Consider the following 17,231-nt stretch of genomic DNA (forward strand, 5'->3'; position numbering starts at 1 on the left):
AAACAATATTCTGAGTACTGTATTCACATTAGCTAATGGACTTCTCACAATGAGCCTAGGAGGTAGGCTTTATTATTCCTCCCAATTTAAGAAGGATGAGAACACTGAGGCACAGAGAGGTTAAGTAATATACTGAAAGTCATTCAGCCTGGTGAGGGGCAAAGTCATGATTTCAACATGGGTCTGTCTTCTCAACTGCTGTTGAACCTGTAAGGGGGCCTTATATTTAGTTGTAGAGGTGAGGACAGAAGCAAGTAACCAGTAGCTAGATGCTATTGGCAGCCTGCACAGTATTTAAAACATTTTAAAAATTAGGTGCCAATATTTAAAAACTGAGGGCTTTTTCCCACAAAAATTTGGATTATTGATGTATTTGTCAGGGTTCTCCAGAGAAACAGAACCAACAGGATATGTATGCAAATATACAGAAAGAGGTTTTACAAAGAGATACTGGCTCATGTGATTATGGAATCTGCTGTCTGCAAACTGTTGGTACAGGGCAGCTGGTGGGGTAGTTCAGTCCAAACCCAAAGCCAGAGAACCAGGCGAGTCAACGGTACAAATCTCACTCTGAGTCTGAAGGACTCTAGAGCCAGGAGCGCCAATGTCCCAGCTCAAGCAGAGAGAGCAAATCCATCCTTCCTCTACCTTTAGGTCCTACTTAGGGCCTTGGTGGGTTGGGTGATGCCCACCATATTGGTGAGTATGATCTTCACTCAGTCTACTGATCCAAATGCTAATCTCTTCCAGAAACACCCTCATGGACACACCCAGAAATAACATTTTACCCACTCCCTGGGCATCCCTTAGCCCAGTCAAGTTGACACACAAAACTAACCATCACAACTGGCTTCTCTTGAACAAAACTCAGAATATTTGTTAGTACAGGAAAATTATGTACATATGGCGATGCTTAGTTGGAGCTGACTGGTAGCTCCTCACTTTAGGAGGGGAGTTTGTGTCCACTCCCCACACCCCACTGCTCCCTACTGTCCTAGGACTCACCCCCTTTGGCTCACTCATGCTTCGTCCTGCAGGATATCGGAGTTTGCAGTCCCTGCACTATGAAGCATGATGCATACAACAGAGAAGATAAAATCAGAGTCTTTTGAAAGTGCAGAGGAGAGAGTTGGAGAAAACCGTAAAGCAGGCCATGTCTAAGTTGGGTGTTCATGGTGAAAATAAGCTTATTAAATGGCAGAGAAAGAAAGGCAATCCTGGCAAAAAGAACAGCACAAAGGCTTGGGAGGACACAGAATACTGTTCCCTACTCTCATGACATTTGAGCAATATGCCATAGTGGGTTATCTATTAATTCGTCTGATACTAAAGAAAAGAAAAAAAAAACCCAAAACATCTGTTCCCTGTAATCACTGTACCCAGCCTGGGCTTTTGGTACAGCTTTAATTTCCCTCTTGTTCTATTGATCAAACAAACAAACAAAAGTTTTTTGGGTTTTGTTTTTTTTTTTTTTTTGAGAAAAGATTCTTTTTAAGCCAGCATTTTGCTTCCTTGTCTGATGCTTGCTTTGTATAGAAATCAATTTGTTTTCTTTCCAGCGTGCTGGAGAATTTACCTGCCCTGCCCTCACCTCAGTTTATGCCACAGCTTGAGACTCTCATACTGAAAGCTCAGGACAGGCAGGGTTTCTGAGGAAAGCCGTGGGTGAACTGCTTGAATTTGAATCCTGCAACCATCACCCCAGCTGTGTGTTTCTAGGAGACGTCTGTAGCCTCTCTGGGCTTCAATTTCCTTCCATCTTCCTGGGCAATAACAGGAGTGTCTACCTTTTAGAGTTGTCAGGGGTTATTATCTGAGGAGCAGTTGAACCATCCAAAGGCTTGGATGTGGCTCAGCACACGTGGGCTGTTATCACAACACTACTCAGTGCCTGGCTCTGTGCCAGCTGTTGGGGAAACAGGACAGACGTGGTCCCAGCAGCAGGGGGGCTGAGAGGACCAGAACATTTTGCTCTGTAACCCCCTTGCTTTTTCATCATAGATGGAAATGCCAATACCGCCAGCCCGAGTGTAAATCCTCAGTTCAGACGTGTCGCTCTTTGCTGAACTTTGCTGGAAACATCTTGCTGTTTCAACACATCCGTGCACAGACGCTGGGCCATTCCCAGCTGAAACCCTTGGCTGTGCCTCCGCGTGTTTTCATTCCCTTTAAAGAGAGCCCAGCGGTGAGGGGCAAGACGAGGGGAGGGAAAGACGTCTGGCAGGGGATAGACTGGAGATCATATTTAATGTGGCCCAGTGATAAATCAGTGTGTGCGTTGGGCATACACTTTTGCTTAGGGTAGCACAGTCACAACAGATGTATGAAAAATCCACCCAAAACCAAACCAGACAAAACTGCAGGAGAAAAAAAAAAAGAAAAAAAAAAAAGCGGGTGGTGTTGTCAGCTTCATGCAACCACAACCCCCAACCATGGATTCTTTAAGGTGCCTCACTGTTCTTCTGATGGGGAAGCAAAGGCCCTCGGGTCTTCTTTGTACCCTCCCCACCTCCCACCCCCCCCCCCCCCCCCCCCGCTGCGTTTTCACTGTGGCGATGCTTTAGCTGTCACCTTTCGGTGACAAATGTCCCCCTTGTGGGTGTTGAATTTATTCAGCTAGTCCACCTAGGAAAGATTACAAATGAGGAACAAGGGTCAACTCTACGAAACGCAGTTGCAAAAGGGAAAAAAACAAAGTGGCTCGAGAGCCAGGCTCCTAAAGGGAAGTGCAATGAGACAGATTCAATTCTGACTAGTATGTATTTACAAAGAGAGGCCAGAAGGCAGTAAGAAGGGAAACGCAGAGCCTCCGCTCGCTAGAAGAGCGATTAGGGACCATCCAGTGTGCGCCGAGTTAATTGGCTTGAGCCACGTACTATCTGGAATTAATCTTCCATTTCTTTTGTATTCATGTCCGGCTTGGGAGGACTGGATGTGGAAGATGGGTATAGCTGAGCAGATCATACCGTGCAAAAGTAATTCTTTCGAGCAGGCATAGCCAAATGAAGGATGCTCTTTCAGCTAAGAGACTTGACATTCAGGAGGCAATGGAGGGGCTGAGGAATGCAAACAGCTGTTACCGACTGGGCTGTTGACAATAAATCTTGGTCCAAGCTACTCAAAAGTCGCCACGCATTGTGTGGGAAGGCTTCGGCTGTGCTCTTCCCGGGAGGGGGCTTGGCTGGAGGGAGAGAAAGGACAAAGGAGGTCAGGGTGAGAGGAAAAGGTGCCGCGCCTACTCTGTTCCCCACAGTGATGTTCCTTGGAAGGCCGGGGTGGGGAGGGAGAAGCTTTCTGCAGCTCCAGGGTGAAGCTGGTTCGATCCCCCCTCTTTCCTGGGCGTCTACCGCGTCTGAGCATTTACTTAGGTATTACCTTCACTCACCACAAGATGTCTGAAAGTTAGGTAACATTCTATTTTCTTTCAATAAGCTTCAAATTTTAGGATAGTTTCAGATTTAGAGAAAAGTTGCAAAGGTAGAACAGAGATTTCAGGACCCCCCTCACTTTTCCCCATTGGCCATCTCTTACCTCACTGGGGTGCACTGGTTAAAAGGAAGGAACTGACCTTGTTAGGTCTTTGTATGGACCAGTTCTCCCATTAATGTCCTTGTCTTAGTCCATTTGGGATGCTATCATAAAAAGGCCGGGGTGTGAGGGGTTCAAACCCTCGCTCACTGCTCTGGAGGCTGGAAGGCAAGACCAAGGGGTTGGTAGATTTGGTATCTGGGGAGGGCCTGCTTTCTGGTTCATAGATGGTGTTGCTATGTCCTCACTGATGGGAAGGGACGAGGTCTCTCTCTGGGGTCTCTTTTGTCAGGGGAGTCCCATTTTGGGGAGCTCCCAAAGACCTCACCCCTTGATACTATCACTTTAGGGGGCAGAATGCAACATGCGAATTTGAGGGGGACACAAACATTCAGTGTCTGCTGTCCTCCACCTGTTCCGGAATCCCATCCAGGTACCACACTGCGTGTTACCATCACGCTCCCCAGGCTCCTCTGGCCTGTGACAGTCTCTCAGTCCCTCCTTGTTTCTCGCGTCCTTGCCATCTTGAAGAGCACTCCTTATCCTTTTCCTAACATCTCAAGAAATTAAGCCTCAGAGGGGTGAAGGGACTTTTCCAAATTCAGGCAGGCTATGGAGGCCATGCCAGATTTCCTCGGGGACACCTTGAGTCAGGGTCTCAGTCTTACGCCTTAGAATCACCAGGTGGACTTGCTGGGACTCACCCCCAGAGTGTCAGGTTCAGTAGCTCTGGCCTGGAGCCAGGATTTGCATTTCTAGCAAGTTCTCAGGTGATGGTGATGGTGCCTTCGGTCCAGGGACCACATTTTGAGAACCGCTGTTTTCAGCCCTGTCCCTTCGGAGCTGTTTATCCCGATCGAAATCATCAGATGGTTGTCACATCTCCACTGTTCTTTCTGAAGTGTACAAATGAAGTTAGACTCTGAAGTGACTTTCCCACCCTGCCTCCCTTCCTCTCCCCACTGTTTTGAGCATCACTGACCCAGGCGGAAACAGTGTGGTTCAAAGGCATTTGCTGCCCTGGGCAAGTAAGAAGTGCATGGTGCTTGTAACCTGGCAGAGACTGGTTTGTGCCCCATCCCATCACTTCTGAGGGCAGCTTTGTGGCTTCATGGGAACGTTAGTCTGCAAAACGTTAGCGACTGATTCCTACTTCAGACGTGGAGCCAAAACAGTTACTGAAAAACAGGAGACTGACAGATTAAACAGTATCAACTCTATGTACTCCCTTGGAAATAGTAATATATTATTAATCTATAGTTTCTTCTTGAGAAGGTTGACATTTATTCATTCGAACTTTATTCTTCCTTTCCTGGTTTTTTTTTTTTTTTCTGTTTGTTTTTTAATGCTGCTACAAAACTGAAATGAGCTAGGGGCACCTGGGTGGCTCAGTCGGTTAAGCTTGAGACTTCGGCTCAGGTCATGATCTGATGGTTGGTGAGTTCAAGCCCCGCATCGGGCTCTCTGCTGTCAGCATGCAGCCTGCTTTGGATCCTCTGCCCCACCTCACTCTCTGCCCTTCCCCTGCTCTCGAAGGCGCTCCCTCTCTCACTCAAAGATAAATAAACATTAAAAAAAAAAAAAACCCGAAAGGAGCTAAAAGCAAGACCTGCATTTGGTTAACTACCGATTTCGGAATGATGGCACCAAGGAAAATAAATGCACAACAGGGACTTCCTGAAGAGGCACACACACTGATTGAACTCACATTAGTGAATGGCGAAGTGATGCCTTTATGTCCATATAACAGCTTCCAGCGACCTGGCATTTACTGAAGCCCCAGGTAAGAAATCACCATGCCTTGTTAGTTACTTAAAAACAAATTACTTACATTGTATGTTGTTTTCCGGAGCCGTTTGTGAAGGGATAGCTCATTCCCACCCTCCCCACCTCCAACTCCCGAGCTTGACCCTGACACTATTTTTGGTTATCTCTTCAAAAGGGACTTGAGGAAAAGAAAAATAAAAACACACAGCCTCCCGAGTATTATCTGGAAAAGTGCTGCAAGTTTTTCGAAACTCTTGAAGAATTCATAACTGTAAGCACTTCCCCAGATTAATGATTAATGCTGTTTTCAAGCTCTCTCCGTATTTCATACTTTGATTAGCAGCGCAACAGGACTTTTAAGTCGGGCCGGATTCCCAATGAAATAGAGAACTTTAGTCCTTTCTTTTGTTACCCTGCACATCTCTGCTCCTTAATCATTTAAAAACACTTCCAAACCAAGGCAGCGTTATGCCCAGAATTCGCGATCCCTAAAGCCCACCAGGAAGCCAAGTCCGATGCAAAAGCAAAGAGCCTTTATTCAAGCTAGCTCGAGCTCAATCCCCTACCTGCACCGATGCAGCGGTGAGATGCCAGAGAGAGCCGGGGAGTTTCAAAAGCACAAAGGTTTTATAGGGGTCTAGGGGCAGTTGGTGAGGTAATGGCTGTGGCCTCAGCCGATTGGCTGGGGAAGGGTCGGAGTCCTGTTACGCGGGTCACCGGGCGTGTTTTGATCTGGAAGTTTGAATGGGTGAGCGGGAGGTTACTCAAGGGGAGGAGGCATGGTCTGAGGTTTCTGCGATTTTCCCGGAAAAGGGGTCATGTCGGGAACATAGTCACTCAAGGTGGAGGACACAGAACAAGATGGAGTCGGCCGGCGTAGGCCCGCCCTTTCAGCAGGTTTCCTAAAACAAAGCACATATCATCATGTGCAGGGCCCTGGGGGCCAGGCAGAGGACCCACTTCTGCGGGTGTTAGCATATTTAATCATCCCATTTGGGGGGAGATAATCCGTTTTGGTTTCTTAGGCCGTGTTCACTTGCTTTCGTTATTTTCTTGACTTCAAAGATCATCCTGACAACTGTTTTTCTTCGCAACAAGGCTGATGGTATTCCTCCAGATCCATCTGATTTCATGGCCTTCAAGGTTGCTTTCATGTATTATGAATTTCTCAATTGGCAGTGTGTATTAGATGGAAACTTACACCTCTTTGTAGAAGTGTTTATCTTGTGCAAGTTGTTGCTAGGGTAAAAAGCAAGAGAAGGAAATATTAATGTTTCCAGAGGAAGGCGGAAGCATGGTTGGCAAAAACCTTCTCAGAAACAGTGGGTTGGATCATGCTTTTGAGATGTGTGATGTTTTCTTTTTGTCTCCTGGTGTCCCTCCCCTTCCCCCATTAAGCAGGGAGTTGGCTCTGTGTTCCTTGCCTTGGGGTGGGTTTGGGGCACACTCTCCTTTTCCTCTCTCCCACTTTCGGCATCCTGAACCCATTCAGGAGAAACAGGGTTTGACCACAGAGGGCTTTTCCCCAAACTTAGAAAGGGGCCCTTGCTTAGGTCCCTGGGTCTCTGAACTGGAAGAGCAGCAGAGAGAGCTAGGAGATTTTGAAACAGGAATTGCATAATGCCTGCAAGCAACAGAGACTACCCTCTCCTAATTTTGTAGCTTGAGCTGCTTGCAACGTGGGTTAAAAAACAGAGAAGACTGGAGGCAAGTAGTCCAGAGCTGGTGTGCCAGTGACACAAGGCAATCAGGGACATCTATCTTTTTGTTCCTTTATCCTCACCTTATGGTTTCCTTTCTCAAGGTTGCCTCAAATTCCAAAGTGGCTACCAGGGCACCAGCCATCACATCTGCATTCTTGGCCACAGGAAGATTGAGAGAATGCTTCTCCCAGGCAAAACAACTCCTTTCGAAAGATCTACTGCAGAAGTTGCTTGTAATACATTTATTGACATCTCCTTAGAACTTAGTCACATGGCTGTATCTAGCTGAAGTGGAAAGCAACTAGCAGTGCCTGCCACACACCTGAAGGGGCTAATGACCTTTAGCAAAGAAAGCTTCATCTGCCCTCTATCTGCATCGGTGAACTTGGACCACTAGGCAGAGGGCACTGTGTGCCCTTCGTCTTCCTCAGTGAATTGGCACAATGAAAAACCAGTGGAACCTTACCACACCTTGGGGGGGGGGGGGTGTAGGGAAGAGCCTAGGACCTTCAAGCCAAAGGAATGAGGCTTGAGATAGAGATTAAACGGAGTTATAAAGATAAAGCAAACTTTGATTTCTTAAATGCATGAGTTTGGACAGAGATTTGTAGTAAGTATTAGGGTAGGGTATCTGAGAGTTCAAATCTTCATTTAAATGCTTTCTTTCTTTCTTTCTTTCTTTCTTTCTTTCTTTCTTTCAAGTTAAGCACCAACACTTGATTTATTGATTTTGTTATAAAAATGCATCACTTGGAAGGCTTGAGCAATATTTTTCTAAAATGACCCTGCTAATTTCTGAGACAGGGGCTGTATATTTTACCTCAGCAGAATGCTTGATAAACCTAGGCACTTTGTATTTGTTAAATAAGTGAATCAATGATGGTAATCTAAGAGATTTTAGCCCCCCTGTGTTTTCACATCTATTTGCGTGTCTATATTTGTCAAAACTCCTTTAGTTGCACGTTACAGAAATTGAAGTCAAAATGGTTAAGACAAAAGGTAATTTATGACTCTTACAATTTAAGCCATAGGCTTCAGGCATGGCTGTATCTAGGTGTTTAATGATCTTATCAAAACAAGGCTCTGTATTCTCCAATGAACTTTTCTCTGTATTGGCTCCACTCTCCCCTCTTGGCGGTAGGATGACTGTTAGTAGCTCCATGAAAGCCAATTGTTTAGCTTTGAGTCCAGAGGGTAAGAATATCACTTCTTAGGCAGAATGCTCTCTCAACTATTTCATTGGCTCTGATTGTTCTGACTTGGAATCAGAAACCTTCTCCGAATATTTCACTAGAATGTGATAGGCTTTAAGACTCATGCCCACTGTGTCAATCTGGGGCCAGGCAGGAGAAAGAAAAACATACTATTATTTGAACAGAAATAATTTAAGACAGGTGGTCAAATCCAGTCTTTGCCTGCTTTTGTAAATAAAGTCTTACTGGGACACAGCCATGCCCGTACATTTAAGTGTTCAGTTTATGGCTGCTTTCAGGCCAAAAGATAAAAGAGTGGAGTTGCTACAACAGAGACTGTATGACTCACAAATCTAAACATTTACTATCAAGGTCTTCATGGAAAGTTTACCCACCTGTAATTTTACATAAACGAGTGACAGCAAAACGAAGCCCTGAAAAGGAACAAAAGAAGAAAAGAAGAGTAAACTATCATGGCGGGAGAACCTGCCGGAAGCATCTACCTCTAGGGCTGAAGGAGCAGAGGGAAAACACTAGAATTACTAAAACTTAGGAGTTTGGAGAAGAGGCCCCATAGAATGGAAGCTTCAGACCTCCAGAGAAGGAATGACTTGGTGCTGGTGTTGGTGTCACCGAGGGGATGTGTCCCCTCTTCCTCCTCCAGCCTGTGGGTTCCCTCGATGCCTGAATCCAACTGGGAGCAGTGGTGAAGGAGAAATGTGCTTGCGGGGTCCCGGCCCCAGCCTCCCAAAGCGGGGTATGGGAACACGGGCTTAGAGTTGAAATACAATAGCTAAAAAGCTGGCAAAATCCACTCTGTCTACTCAGTATTCATCCACACGCTTCTATTTGTATTTGAACTTCTACAGACAGTACAGACAACTCTATGCCTCCACCTGACCACAGACAGCCACTCTGCACTCAAGCAAAGGCATGTATATCTGCGATGCTCCCCAGTGTGAGGAGACTCAAAGTCACAACAGTCATTACAGCCATTTGGGGGCTATGTTAATTACTCTCCGAAGTCAGCCAGAGTCTCATCAGAATATTCTGTTACTTAAAGACCAACTTGTAAAGTTAACTGCCCTAACAAGGTTGGATATTAGGGAAGAAGAAAAGAGAGCACACACACACACACATACACACACACACACACACCCACACACACACCCACACACACACACACCAAGCAAGGAAGAAGATAAGCATAGTTCTTCTACAGTCCTTGCTTCTGTAAGTGGTCATGACTGGTTATCACGTGTCATATTCGTGTCATATCATCTCATGTTCGCTTTGTCCTCATCCAAGGGCTCAGCTGGTTCAGTTCTGTACCAGGTGTTAAAATTCAAACTTTCATTCATGAAGGGTTGGGATTATCAACCGTATTTTTTTTTAAATTTTTTAATGTTTACTTATGTTTGAGAGAGAGAGAGAGACAGAGAGACAGAGTGCAAATGGGGGAGGGGCAGAGAGAGAGAGACACACAGAATCCGAAGCAGGCTCCAGGCTCTGAGCTGTCAGCACAGAGCTTGATGTGGGGCTCGAACCAATGAACCATGAGATCATGACTTGAGCTGAAGTGGGACACAAACGACTGAGCCACCCAGGTGCCCCTGGATACTCTCATTTTCTAACTCAATGGAGCTACTGTTGTGTCCTCTGGTGGGAGCACTGCCTCCCTGTAACTAAGACCTCCAAAGCAGCAGAACTCAAAGTTGGTAGGATCAGGACCAAAAATCCTGCAAGTGGCCGTGATAGCAAGAGAGGAGACAATCCCACCTTCATCTCTGGATTCTTGGCCCCATGTGAAGAAAGAGCACCTTGAGATGGTTGCTGCATCAAGGCATATATTGCTTTCCAGATATAGAACTCCATCCTTTCTGGGTGTTGCCTCCTCAATGGCTTTGTAACTAAGCCTTCTGTAGACCATTTCTCTATCTTATTAGGCCTCGGGCACCTAGATGATGGGCACCTGGCAAACCAGTGAACTCCACGGGCAGGAACCTGTGCATGCATCTGTTTTTTTGCGAGACATATTTCTCGATCAGGAGTAATCAATACAGGGGGAAGTGTCATAACGTTAAATAGGGGATACCATAGCCCATGGATGGTGGTACCTGCAAAAACATGGCGGATAGGGAAGATACCCATGTCCGGGTCGTGTGTCTGTTTCAGTGAGGACGGATCTCTGCCCCATCTGCAATGTAGGGGAACTAGTGCTTGTCCTGCCACAAAGTAGACGGCTGTTCCCCAAAGGGAATGATGCAATGTTGAGCTTTGGTGCTGGTCTCTACTGTTGGCCGATCAAGAACCTGGTTAGCATTGGTGGGAAGAAGTCCATGTTGTTGAACTCGTGCACGGTTTCCGTCCCTGTCACCTTGGTCTGTTTGCACACAGGCCTATTGAGCAAGCACGAGGGTGGGTGCTGAAAAGGGCTGAATGACAGCCAGAACGCAGGCCATCTTGCCCATCAGGTTACTGAGAACCCTCTCTACTGTGGATTTAGGTTTCATGGGATCATTCTGATCCTACTCCAAGGTGTCCTCCCATGTATATTTATCACAGGCTTCCCGGTAGCCAGTGCCCCAGGTGTGTCCTTTCTAAGAACGACCCAGCCAAGTGATTGGCAACTGCCCATATATTGGTGTAGCTCCAGGATTCTAATTCTCTCATGGCGCAGATGTACTGCCTGGAAGTTCCGATCACTGGAGCATCCTCCTTCACCATTGTCCTTCAGGACCACCTCTCAGTCAGGCTGGAAGGCTGTAGCTGTCTATTTCTTGTTGGCACCAGCAAGGTCTAGCCCTTGCAGTTTCTACTGACACGCCACAAAACACTCTGTCTTCCAGACCTCTGTGTCTTTGGCTCAGCCCAGAATGTCTTTTCCTTGCTGTCCATCTGTGAATCCTCTCCCGACAACACTGCACCTCGCTAACGCTGTTCCTGGGCACTTGGCAAGAGTCTCTGCTGTCATATTTGTTTCAATGCTTTTATTATTTATGCTGCCCAAGTATCAGCTGTGTCCTCTTGGCCCCGTCAGGATTCAGGGCACATCAGTTTGTTTCCCCCTCAGAATCCAAAGCCCACCTCAAAAAGTCTGCATGTTCTCAGGCAGCTTACATTCTCCACTGTTGCTTTTCAAATCCAGATTTTGCACCTATTTTCTCTGATTTTTGCCACATTAGTCTGGTTGTGAAATTAAGGTCTGTGGTCAATGTGTAGCATGCTATTTTAGATGGGATTTTTTTTTTTTTAATCTACTAAGCTTGTTCTTTGTATATAGCAGTGGTCTGTAGACTTTTTTCAGAGTCAGACAATAGATATTTTTGGCTTTGGGAGCCATATGGAGTCTGCTGCAACCACTCAATTCTGCTGTTGTATTGCAAAAACAGCCACATACCATAAAGAGACAAATGGATATGGCTGTGTTCCAATAAAACTTGATTGACAAAAGTTTGTGGCAGTCTGGATTTGGCCAGCCCCTGGCTTGTAATTGACTAATCTCAGGTATGCAAGAAGGCTATGGCCTTTGGTTCATGGAAGTTACCTTTTTAGTCACCTTACATTCTCTTGCTTCGAGTTTTTTCAGTTGATCCTGAACACTTGAATTTTTTTCAAGGTACACAAACCATATCACCTGATATCTTAGTCCGTTTGGGCTTGATATGCCCCGATTCAAGAGACCCCCCTGAAAACAAACCACCAGAGTCCAGAGTCAAAGCCAAGCGGCAAGGGTCGTTTATTGCAGGTTTGAACCCGGTCCTCCCCACACTCGTTGCCCGTGACGCTAAGAGGCCTCGAGCGAGGATCTTACAGCTTCTTTTATAGACGGGCACAAACAAGTTAGGGATTTTTCGCGGTTACAGAGCTGTTATTGGTTAAATTTGAATACTCAGCAGAACTTGATTGGTTCCCGCCTTTTTTTCAAACCACTCAGAACTTGATTGGTTCCCACCTTTAGGTCAGACCACAACCGGGCATGCCCTGGCTGGTTCCAAGAACGGCGGGTGGGGGGGGGGGGGGGGGGAGGGGGATAGGTCTTTTCTTTGCAGTTGTGAGTACACCTGGTAATTTTTCTCTTAGTCTCTCAGGCTGCTATAACAAAACACACAAACTTAAACAACAAATAGCCCAGCTTAAAACACAAATATTTATTTCTCACACTTATGGAGGCTGCAAAGTCCAAGACCAATGTGCAGCAGATACGTGCCTGGTGGAAACCCACTGCCTGGTTCATAGATGGTCATCTTCTTGCTGTGTCCTGACCTGGTGGCAGGGGCAAGGGAACTGCCTGTGATCTCTTTTATTTTTTATTTATTTATTTATTTTTAACTTTTTTTTTTTCAACGTTTATTTATTTTTAGGACAGAGAGAGACAGAGCATGAACGGGGGAGGGGCAGAGAGAGAGGGAGACACAGAATCGGAAACAGACTCCAGGCTCTGAGCCATCAGCCCAGAGCCCGACTCGGGGCTGGAACTCACGGACTGCGAGATCGTGACCTGAGCTGAAGTCGGCCGCTTAACCGACTGAGCCACCCAGGCGCCCCTCTGTGATCTCTTTTATAAGGGCACTAATCCCATTTGGGAGAGTTCCACCTTCATGACCTCATCACCTCACAAAGGCTCCACCTCCTAATACCGATACAATGGGGGTTAGGAAATCAATATGCGATTTGGAGGAGTTCTTGTCTGGTCATTCTTGGCCCAGTGGTCCTGGGTCTGTTGTCCGTGGCAGTGCCAGCCCAGCTCAGCAAGAATCTGGCCAAACCAGTTGAGCAGGAGTTTCCCATCTTTGATAGGGAATCAAGTTCCTCCCATTAATTCTCAATCCAATGACTGCCTCACTCCACCGCATTAGCCAGCCATCCCTGTTTTACTTGGAATTGAGTTCAATCTCACTCCCCTAGTGCAACAGTCTGGAATAGTCTCCTTTGTTTAAATTGCCTGGTGCAATTTTTCCGTGACACACCTTAACAATTTTTTATTCTTAATTTCTTTCTTTTGTCTAAATTCATCAACTTTTGCCTGCCGATCTATGTTAAATAAAGGCGGTGGCCTTGGATGTATCAGTCAGAATCAGGGCAGGGAACAGAGGCAAGACTCAAAAGGACTGACTGCAGAGGTTTCAATGAAGGGACTATTTGCAAGGTGTGGGCAGGGTTAAGGAAGCCCAGCAAAAGACGAAGAAGCACGCCAGGGCTACCGACATTGGGGCAGCTCTAATGATACCCCAGACATGAAAAAGCAAATGAAGAAAGCAGTTGCCAAAACTCCATCAGAACAGGAATGGAGGGCATCTTACAAGAGCTGTGCCTTAGCCAGAGAAACACATTATTGCTAACCACAGCCAGATAGGAAGGCAGTCGAGTGACTGATGACACTGCCCTCTCTGTTCTCCTGCCGCCATCCCCCCCCCCCGCCCCCCCCCCCACCTGATCTCCTGTTGGTGTCTCCTTTGGAAAAACTTGACCAGAAGCCACAGGGTTAAGGGAAGCTGGTGATAAAATCTAACGAGGTTGGCCTCCTGGACGCAGAGCAGGGAGGATCCAGCTGGACAGTGGATATGGGGGAGAGGATGTCATGAGAGTCAGAGAATGTGCATCATAGGAGACATTGTTGACTCCTTCTGTCCCTCAGTGAAAAAGTTTCTAGTCTTTGCCAATTAAGCATCTTGCCAGGTTGGGGAGTGACATGGACATATCATTTCATGTTAAGGAAATGTTTACTTTCAAAAAGTTTTTTTTTTTTTTTAAACAGGAATGGATATTGAATCTCATCAATGCCTTCTATTATCTATACACATGCTATTCTCTTTTACTCTATTAACATGGTGAATTATATTAATAAGGAATATGCTTTGAGGAATCCTTGCATTCTTGAGAGAAACCCCACTTGGTCACAGAACATGAGTGCTGTTGGATTCTGTCTGTTGGTATTTTATTTAGATTTCCACATGGATATTCAGAAGCAAAGGAGAGGATGGTCCATCACTTTCTTTTATATTCTAATTTTTTTCAACTTCATGAAAACACGCATAACCTTTCTTCCTTTTTGTTTCTGAAGAATCTATTCTTAGCTTCGGCTACTTTTTTGCTTTTTTGCTTTTTTGCCCCTTGCCAGCTAAACTTGGAAATGTATTTCCTCTAAAAACTAATTTGGGAAACTGTTCTACTTCAACAATATGGGTTTGCCTGGCTTTGATGGGTCAGGATAGTCTGGGTTAATCTCCAATTCATAGAGTTTGAAGGAAAAGTAGCTTGAAATAAGCCTAGAGAGGTAGCAGTGACCTTCAGGCAAAGCTTTGCAAGGATATGCTTCCATTTTAAGAACAAAAGTCAGTGGAGGGTTTTCAACATAGCAGTTGCACAATCAGATTTTACCTTTTGAAGATCTCATGCTGCTTTCTCATCATGGGAAAATTACTCCTCTATGGTTTAGTTTCCACATCTGTACATCACAGAGAAAAAATCTGTTACAACGTCTGAGAAAATTATTTTGGGTAAGTGATATCTATAAAGCACGTATCCTAGTTTTTGGCATTTATAAATAAATTACATATATATACACACACACACACACACACACACACACACACACCATATAATGTGGGGATCTTTTTACATTATTGATTTGTGGGAGAGCTATTGATTTCTGTATATTTATCTTGTCTCCAGCCATCTTACTGAATTATTGCATTCATTCCTGTATTTCTTCAGCCAGTTCTCTTAATTTTCCTTGTTATTCAATCGTATCATCTGCACAAAGTTTATTTCTTTTGCAAACTATTATTTGTGAATTAGTGAATTACCGTCAACCTGCATTTGTTTGGAGGATAATATTTATTCTTGGAATCCAAGCCAGAATTGCATATTACAAACAAGTTGTTTGATGGAGATGAAACCCACAGCTTAAATTACCTTTATGGTTGAATAGGATGGTAATTGCGATGATTGCATGAGACCATTTGGAAATTAAAAAGTTGGATATTTAACCTACTAGCTGGAATAGAAAACAGGTTATTGTGTATTTGATTGAATTTAATGGGCTGTTGATATGACCTCCACATTACCCATGTGAAATCATGCATTTATTCCAATTTGAGCCAAGGAAAGGTCAGAGAGGTTTGAATACACACCTCTTCCCCTCACACCTTACTGTTGATTTGGAATATAAAATGGGCCTTGATTTCTAGAATTGTGATTGTGTTTGTCACTCAGTAAATAGTATGTATATTTAAATGTAAAGATCAAGATATGGAGAGTATCTAATATATAGATCCTGACATACAATAAGCGCGATAGATGGAATGTTTGTGCCCCTCCCCCCCCCCACGCCCATATGTTGAAATCCTAACCCCCGATGTGATGGTATTTGGAGGCAGGTCTTTGTGATTAGGTCATGAGAATGGTACCCTCATAAATGGGATTAGTGTCCATATAAAAGAGATCCTGGAGAGCTTTCTTGCCCGTTCCCATCATGTAAGGACACAGCAAGAAGATGGCTGTGTATGAACCGGACGGTGGGGCCCCGCCAAACACCTAATCTGCCTGAGCCTCCATCATGGGCTTCCCAGCCTCCTAACTGTGAAAAATAAGTGTTTTGCTTAAGCCACGCAGTGCATGGGTGGGATTTTGGTTATTTCAGCCTGAACCGGTAAGGACAATAGGTATACAATAAACATAGCTTTCCCTCTCCTCCTTTTTAAATGCAAATGTCCAAGGACTATGGCCTAATATTTCCAATCCCCAGAATGAAGTTCTTTGGCTGCTCAGCTAGGCCTACGTGGTCTGTCTCCTCTCTCCTCTCCACCCTCTTCTTCTACTACATTTCCCTTCTTCCTTCATTCTAGCCCCAGAGATCTTGATCTTCCCTAAACCTTTGAACTTTGAATGAATGAATGTTACAGCTTCTGGCACATCACTGATGACCATGAACAGTAAAATGATTGTGGTTTGAATTAGCAGAATCAGACACCAGATGCTGATGTTTCCTGAGGGGAGGGGTGGGGTTCCTTGGGTGCTGAAGTCTGATATCTTGGGCATTGCTATTGATTGAATTGTGTCCCCTCCAAATTCAGATGTTGAGATCCTAATGCCCATTGTGACCATATTTGGAGGCAGAGCCTGTAAAGAGGAAAAAAGTTTGATGAGATCATGAGGATCTCTAGCACTGGTGCCCTTACAAGAAGAAAAAGAGACACCAGCGCTCTCTCTCTCCCCATGATGTGAGGCCACAGTGAAAAGGCAGCTGTCTACAAGCCAGGAAGAAAGCCCTCACAGAAACTGAATGTGATGGCACCTCAGTCTTAGACTTCCCAGACTCCAGAACCGTGAGAAAATAGATTTCTGTTATTTAAGCAAGCCACCCAGTCTCTGGTATCTTGTTATGATAGCCCTACCTGACTAATACAGCCATAAAGTGATATGGTTGGTAAATGGTTTATGTGCCCTTCCAGCCCTCTGAAAGAGTGTCTGGGACATAGGAGTAGCTGTAATTTTGATAGTTTAAGAAGACAGGCTTAAAGGAAAAAAAAAAAAAATGAAGACAGTCTTGGTTCCAGTCTGTTCCACATGTCTCATGTCCTCTTTGGATCAGTGGCTATCCAGGTCATGGTCTCATGGTGAGTTGTAGATGTGGGAGAGAGTGAGCAAAACAGCTGGTGTCTCCTGAGGCCTCATCCAAGAAATGACACACTGTCTCCCCCAGAAGATCTACTCACTACCTTTCCACTTAAGTCTCACTTGTGTCACATGGTCATCTCTAGCTGCAAAAGCTTCTGGGAAATCAGGGAGTTATGTTCTCCAGCCTCTAAAGTGGGACATGGCAAAAGTAGGGAAAATGAGTTGTGGAAGTCTATTGGCGCAGTCAATCCACTGACTGTTGGTAGAAAAATTGGAATTTCTACCCTTACTTTAAGCCCCTTGGAGAACATTCTGGGGAGGAAGCTTGCATCTTTATTGCCATTGCTCAGATGCTCCTCCCTGTGGGTGGAGGAGTAGCTCATCTGGCTACTGAGAATGCTGAAGCTGTGCCTCCTTG

The 17,231-nt window shown here is 45.2% G+C and overlaps 1 long non-coding RNA gene across 2 annotated transcripts; it reads right to left on the minus strand.

Moving 5' to 3' along the window:
* Window positions 1-2,741: 2,741 nt before the first annotated feature.
* LOC125154706 (uncharacterized) lies at window positions 2,742-5,889 on the minus strand. 2 transcript variants are annotated; one of them, XR_007147888.1, is made up of 5 exons: window positions 5,862-5,889; window positions 4,582-4,706; window positions 4,233-4,424; window positions 3,569-3,689; window positions 2,742-3,181 (listed from the first exon to the last, which is right to left on the minus strand). It is a non-coding gene; the product is annotated as an uncharacterized LOC125154706 (long non-coding RNA). The 2 variants fall into 2 exon arrangements; XR_007147889.1 differs by having other exon boundaries at window positions 4,511-4,706.
* Between the last annotated feature and the right edge of the window lie 11,342 nt (window positions 5,890-17,231).

Source organism: Prionailurus viverrinus, chromosome E3, assembly GCF_022837055.1.
Source record: "Prionailurus viverrinus isolate Anna chromosome E3, UM_Priviv_1.0, whole genome shotgun sequence".
Classification (NCBI taxonomy): domain Eukaryota; kingdom Metazoa; phylum Chordata; class Mammalia; order Carnivora; family Felidae; genus Prionailurus; species Prionailurus viverrinus.